Here is a 7,724-nt window from a genome sequence, read left to right as displayed (position 1 = left end):
TTTAAAAGGTAATTAAAAATTGTCCTCCCCAAACTTCCCAAAAGTACTTCAGGAACTCTGATACCAAATGATTGAAAGAGCCCTTTGTAATAATTAGGATTAGATTTATTAATATTTGCAAGAAACAGAAGCACAATTTACAGTGGCTTAAACCCGTTAAGAGTTTATTCTCATACATAAAAGAACTCCAGAGGTAGGATTGATATGGTATCTCACTGAAACAGACTCCTTTCTCCTCCACTATGCATTGTTTAAGCAGTTGTGATTACTTTTTGGTCCAAAATGGCTGCTGGAGCTCCAGTCATTACAACTACATTCTAAATATCAGGAAGAAGGAAAAGACAGAAGACAAAAGGGCATTCCCTCCCTTTAAGGAGTCTTTTTGGAAATTTTCTACAATGTATCTACTTACTTGTCTGTTAGATGAAAAATGATTATAACTCAGGTTTTCTTTTCTACCACTCACTGCAATCTTACAAAGTTATATTCACTTTCTCTCTTCTTTCTTTACTTGCTTCGAACACAAACCTATTATATAGTCACTGTAAATATTAAAAAGATTTGGAAGTGTAATTTTAGGAAATGGAAATTCCCCAAAATTACATTTTACACAAATGACCACTGTTAACACTTTGGTGGGTATTCTGCTATCTAATAGATTTTAAAATAATTTAAAAAATGTTTAATGATGAAATAGTTGACACTTAAAATTAATGCCTAGGGTATATTTAAGTTTTGAAATACAATGATAAAACTTGCAACACCCTGTTTAAATACAGATCCCCCAGATACTCTTAATTTGTATTATCCTCTTTTGTTTTTGTTAGCCCTTCTCACTATTTAAAAGTATTTGTCTCAAGATGGAAGCTGCACCAGAGCACGGGCTTAGTCCTTCCTGGTCACCACTGAACTTGGAATAGTGCTGGGCACACTACAAGTTTTGGCCTTACATACCATCAGTTGCTCCTGACCTAAGGGTTGTCATGATAAAATGAGTGACAATGCATTTTGAAAGGGCCTTTCACAGGCAGAATAATTTATTATATCAAAAGTCTGTCCTCTGAATAACCCCTTTAAGCTGTTTCATAATAACATAGCTATTTAGTTTCCTGGCTGCTAAAACAAATACCATACAATGGGTTGGCTTAGCAACAACCTTTACTAATGACAACTTCAAAAGTCCTATGTACAAAAGAGTTCACACCCACTAGACAAAGGGTTGGGATCTGGACAGGCCTTTTGTGGGGGACATAATTCAATCTCCAACCGTCTACCCTCTGGACCCCAAAAAGACATGTCCTTCCAAAAAATGCAAAATACATTCATTTTATCATAACGTCCCAAAAGCCTTAAACCACTTTAGAACAATGCTTAGTACAAAGTCTCATCAAAATCAGTTGCAGCCATGGGGCAAATTTCTTTGTCTGGTGGGCCTATGAATCCTCCAAAACGAGTTATCTGCTTCCAATAGTCAATAGTGAGATAGGCATAGGGTACACACTCCTATTCCAGAAAGGAGAAATTGGAAGGAAAACAGGGGTCACATATCCCAAATAAGTCTGAAACCCAGCCGGGCAAACTCTATTAGATCTCAAGTTCTGACAGCCATGTGTGGTTTGCTTCTTTGTTATCTTGGGCCTGATGGAGTGGCAGTCCCACCCCTTCCAAGCTCTTGTCCAACAGCCATGCTCTCCTCTGGAATGTAAGCCCCAACCACACCAAATATCAGAATGGGGGCCAGGCTCTCTGCAAATGCTGGGGTATAGGACCTACCATCTCCGAGCATTGGGGTGACAGGACTCTCCCTGAACAACAGAGCACAAGGTCTTCTCTCTCCAAGGACAGAGGTAGACTTGCCCTTTTTATATACAGGAGTAGGCCTGCACTGTTGGCCAGGGAAATCTTTTTGGTACAGACCTTTGTTTCCATGGCTCTGCCCTTCAAGTTATTCTGCCTTCAGTTTGTCCATTCTCTGTCCATTTCAGTGGACTGAAAGACTGGCAGCAGTTCTGCTCATACAAATTTTGCAAAAATCGTGTCGATTTTGCGTGCAGTTCCAGGGCCTCCAAACCACTAGACAGAACTTTCCAATGATCCTTCCTGGATAACTGCATTTCCAATCTTGTCTTCCACTGCAATGGCTGTCTGAATCCACATACAGCCGCACCCTCTTTAGCAAAGGATTGCTCAGTTAAACACTGACATGGAGCCCTGTCTTTTGGGGACTCATTTCCTTAAAGCACAGGTGCTGATAGAGCACTTCTGGTCCTAATCTCAGAGCATACTACCTAAATAGGGTGAGAATTTTCAAAATCATCAAAGTCTAGTTTCTTCATGCTTAAGTTTTAGACTCAGCTTACCCTTTTCTCTCATGTTTCACTATAAGCTGTAAGGAGAAACCAGGCTGCATCCTCTACACTTAGCTTGGAAATCACTAAATATCCAAGTTCATTGCTGTTTTAGTTTCCTAGGCTGTTCAAAGCAAACTATGAAAAGGGTCAGGTTTAAGCAATGGGATTTTATTAGCTTATGGTTTTGAAGCTGGGAAAATGTTCAAATCAAGGCATCATCAAGGTGATGCTTTCTCCCCTGTGGCATGCTGGTGATGCTTGGTCCTTAGGTAGCCACATGGCAGGGCACATGGAGGTATCTCCTGGTATCTACCTTCTCCTTTGGGTTCTGTTGATTTCAGCTTCTGGCTGCTCTGTTTGTGGCTTTCTCTCTCTCTGTGAATTCCATTCCTTATAAAGTACTCCGGTAATAGAATTAAGTCCCATCCTGATTGAGGTGGGCCACACCTTAACTGAAGTAACCTCATCAAAAGGTTCTACTTACAGGAAGCAGATTTGGCCCAACAGATAGGGCGTCTGCCTACCTCATGGAAGGTCCAAGGTTCAAACCCAGGGCCTCCTGACCCATGTGATGAGCTGGCCCACAAACAGTGCTGGTGCACACAAGGAGTGCCATGCCACGCAGGGGTGTCCCCCGTGTAGGGGAGTCCCACGTGTAAGGAGTGTGTCCCATAAGGAGAGCCGCCCAGTGTGAAAAAAGTGCAGCCTGCCCAGGCACACACGGAGAGCTGATGCAGTAAGATGACTCAACAAAAAGACACAAATTCCCACAGAAGAGCACACAGTGAACAGACACAGAGAGCAGACAACTGGGGGGGGGGGGGGGGGCCGAGGAGGGCTGCGGGGAAGGGGAGAGATAAAAAAAAGGTTCTACTTACAATAGGTTTACATTCATAAGAATGGAGTAAAGAATCTGTTTTTCTGGGGAGTACATACAGTTTCAAATACTACAATCGCTTTAAAGTTCAGCCTTCTATCCAACATTAGAACACAATTTTGCCAGTATCTCTGCCACTTTACAACAAGGATCATCTTTCTTTCAAATTTCCAATGACAAATCATCATTTTCATCTAAGACCTCATTAGAAGTAATGTTTATATCCATATTTTTACCAATGTCTCTTCAAAGCAATCTAGGCTTTTTCTATCAAGCACCTCACAATTCTTCCAACTTCTTGTCCATTACACAATTCCAAAGCCATTGCCACATTTTTAGGCATTTGTCACAGCAGCACCCCACTTTCAGGTACCAAAATACCATTCAATGGTTGGCTTAAAACCAGGAACTTATTGGCTCACAGTTTCAGATGTTTGAAGGTTTGCTTTCTCCTGGGGTCAGCAACTTGGCTTTTCTGTCACATGGGAATGCACATGGCAGGATCTTCTTTCTCTTCTGGGTTCTGTTGATGTCCCAGCTTCTGGGTGTCCAATTTCTTTTGCTTAATAAGGATTTCAAACATACTGGGTTAAAGCCCACCCTCATTCAGTTTGGGCCCACCTTAACTAATAACATCTTCAAAGTCCTATTTACAGATGGGTTCATACTCACAGGGCCAGCAGTTGAGACCTGAACATGCCTTTTGTGGGGAAGATGACCAATTCCCAACAATAACTATTTCATAATAGATATTTATTGGCTGTCTACTAGATCATCACCCTGTGATAAGTCCTAGAGTACAGCAGTGAAGAAGACATCCTGTTCCTGCAGTTGTGTTGTTAATGTATTAATGCAGTGACTTGAAATGGCAAGTCATCCATGACCGAATATATCTAATTGAGTTTAAAAAGTGCATTTCAAAATATTGAGAAGCAGGAAGGGTGAAAGAAAGTCTTTCCTCCTTTCTAAAATGTTTAAACCAAAAAGACCATACAGATACCTAACAGCTACCTTTCTATAACTCCAAGGCTTACATATTACAATTGGTCCCAGCAATTCCAACTGAATTGCCCCTTTTTTGACATTACTGAGAGGCAGTTTCTTAATTTGCTTCCTGAAAGTGAACGTATTAAAATCCAATTGCAGGAGTGAATGTGGCTCAAGTAATTGAGCGCCTGCATCCCACATAGGAGGTCCTGGGTTCAGTCCCCGGTGCCTCCTAAAAACAAAAAGCAAAAGCAAATAAATGAAACAGCCAACTCAGGGGAGTGCCGGCTTCCCACATACCAAGTCCTGGGTTCAATCCCTAGGTACCTCAAAAAAAAAAAAAAAAAATCCAAGTAGGAGTTTGTAGGTGTGTCTCTAAACGTTTGCAGCTTTTCAGCTACAATAATGTGAAGTATGGGTCTAGGAATAGGAGTGCTCTTGCAGCCAGGACACTAGATGTGGAGTGTAGAACTTAAGGTTTAAATTCTAGTTTTAGCCCTTCCTGGCTGGGTGGTTTTGTTAATCTACAGTTTTATTACAACTTGGTACAATTACCGTTGCCTATTTTATTTCAAAAGTTTAGATTAAAGATCAAACTAGAAAATGAGTGAGTGGTCTTTGTACACCATAAAATAGCTATAGAAATTGTGGTAGTTTGAGATTGTAGGTACCTGAGAAAATCATGTTCTTAAAGCTGGTCCATTCCTTTGCGTATGAACCAATTGTGGGTGAGATCTTTTGATTAGGTTAAGATCTTTTGATTAGATTCAGTTAAGGGTGTTTTAATTAGTTTACTTCAGGAAGGTTTAGCTTTTTTTTTTTAATCATATTTGCTTTTTCTTAAAAAAATTTTCAAGTCAAAGCATATAGTTTTGTAGCCTGCCTTTTCCTCATACTAGTAGCATAAACAACACTTTCCATGATTTAATGTGGTCTTTAACCATTCATGACCTATGGATTATTGTTTACTTAACCATTATTGTGATGTCAAACATTTAGTTTATTTCCAATTAAAAAATATATATAAATAACACTATTATGAGTATCTTTACTTTGGAAGCTTTTCTTAGGTTTCCAGAGTCAAAATTTGGTTAAAGGCCATGAATACTGTGGTAGTTTGATATTATTTATGAATTCCAAAAAGAAATATAGATTATGTTTGTAAACTGGTCCGTTCTTTTGGGTGTGATATCCTTTGCTTGTATTAAATTCACAAGTGCTCTTTCCACCATCTTGGAGCCTGTGGAGGCCTGCTGGGAACAGGACTTCTAAAACGGCAAATATGTCTGGAAGGCTGTGGTCCAAAGACACTTGCTGGCTGTAAGTGGGGGCTTCAGAATCAGAGGGAGCACACAGCCCTTCTTAAAATTGAAGGTGTTTATGCCCAATATGAAACTGAATTCTATTTGAGCAAGAGATGTGCTTATGTGTACAAAGCAAAAAACAACACAGTGACTCCTGGTGGCAAACCTAACAAAACCAGAGTAATCTGGGGAAAGGTAACTCGTGCTCATGGAAATAGTGGCATGGTTCATGCTAAGTTCCAAAGCAACCTTCCAGCTAAGGCCATTGGACACCAAATTCATGTAATGCTGTACCCCTCAAGGATTTAAACTTATCAAAAGTAAATAAATAAAATTGAAAAAAAAAATTCAGAAGTTTCACTTTTACTTATTAAATTAAGATTAGGGCTTTGATTTGGCCATGCCAGTAGGACGCTTAGTCCCCACCTCCTTGGTGGGTGGAGACTCACACAGAAAAACAATAAGGCAAGGAGAGAGCTGAGTTTTGACGCTGGAGTCCCAGGGAGAGAGCCAAGCCATTTGCCTGACAGTTTACAGCTGACCTTGTGAAGAAAGGAGTGCACCTGAGCCCAGAAAGAGACAAGACCTGGCAGAGAAATGAGCCTTTCACTAGCCTACAGCCGAGATCGGAAGAGGCTGGGACCATGGAGCCTTAAGAGGAAAGAGTAAGGCTGAACCATCACAGAGACCAGCAGCCATCTTGCTCCTACATGTCAAAAGACTTTGGTGAGAGAAGAAACTTACTCTTTAGGGCCTTGTGACTCTAAGTTTCTACTCCAAATAAATACCCTTAAAAAAGCCAACAGATTCCTGGTACTTTGCATCAGCACCTTTTGGCTGACTAATACAAATTCTTACTTCTGCAGTGCCAAAGGACTTCCAGAAACAGAAATTTACCTCCATCAGGTTGTGGCAGCCCCAAGTTCTCACTAGCATTATTTTAGAAGTTTTTGCTAATTTGATAGGTAAAATATATTTTATTATTTCATTACTAGTGGGGGTGAACTTTTAATATTTTTTATTCACTTGCATTTTATTTTTTGTTAACTTATTCACAAGTCTATCACCTATTATTGATGTGTTTATTATGTACCTATTACTTATTAGGTCTTTTTCTCATGTAAGGCAATTGCATACATTGATGTCAGTTTTTTTTTGTTTGTTTGTTTTTAATATGTAGCTTCCCTCCTTAAGGGCACCTCCCAGTCACCAGATGGCTGCTGTAGCACCAGTCATCACACACATGCACCAGGCAGGAAGGAGGAGGAAAATGGAAAGGGCAAAGGATATATGCCCAGTCAACCAATACTTTTTAAGGGGTTTTGTCTGTAATCTCACAGTATGACTTTTACTTAGATATTCTTGGCCAGAAATGAGTGCTAACTGCAAGGGAGTCTCAGACACGTAGTTTTCACTTGGGCACATTGCTTCCCAAAATAAAATTGAGTAGTTCTATTAGGATACTGGGTGGACTAATAGAAGTTTGCCAGATTGCTAAGCCTACAGAAAGTGAGTCTAGAGCACCTGAGAGCCACTGTGCTCAGGAGATGGAAAGAGCCTACAAGAGCTGGAGAGGCAGCAGTCTGACATTTTCTGTTATCAGTTTTCAACTTTGCCATCTTGTAAATTCTTATGGTGTCACCTAATTTGATTATTTTTGACATGTAATAGTAGGGGAGTCCTGATAGGATTTTCATTGGCTACTCTGAGGCTTTAAAAAGATTTTTAAAGCACCCAGAACAGTGTTTGGTACATATATGACTGAAAAATCAGTTGTCATTGTTCTTATAAACGTTATATTCATTAAATAGAAGAACTTGCCTCAAGATTAATTTTTTTCCTCACAAGAAACATAATACTTACAATCCCTGAACCAGGGCCAATATTTCTCAAAATGCAGTGGAAAGCTATAGTCTAAAGAGCAGCAGGGAACATACAGACCTGAGGTCTGGTTTGACTCTACCACTACTAGCCATGGGACCTCAAGCAAATCATTGCCCTCTCAGAGCATCAACTTCCTTATCTCTTATATGTGACAGCTGACCTACATAGTCTCTAAGGTTTTCTTAACTTCTGATATTCTAAATCTAGACTTCCAGGAATGTAAAGGCACACCCGGGCCAGTTTCATTCTAACAAAGCAGAACTATTTAACGAGACCTTGTGTTCTTTCACAGAAGAGCTAAGAATAAATTTATGAAAAGAT

The sequence above is a fragment of the Dasypus novemcinctus genome, chromosome 10, assembly GCF_030445035.2.
Source record: "Dasypus novemcinctus isolate mDasNov1 chromosome 10, mDasNov1.1.hap2, whole genome shotgun sequence".
Lineage (NCBI taxonomy): Eukaryota > Metazoa > Chordata > Mammalia > Cingulata > Dasypodidae > Dasypus > Dasypus novemcinctus.
Note: the sequence above shows the minus strand (reverse complement) of the source record.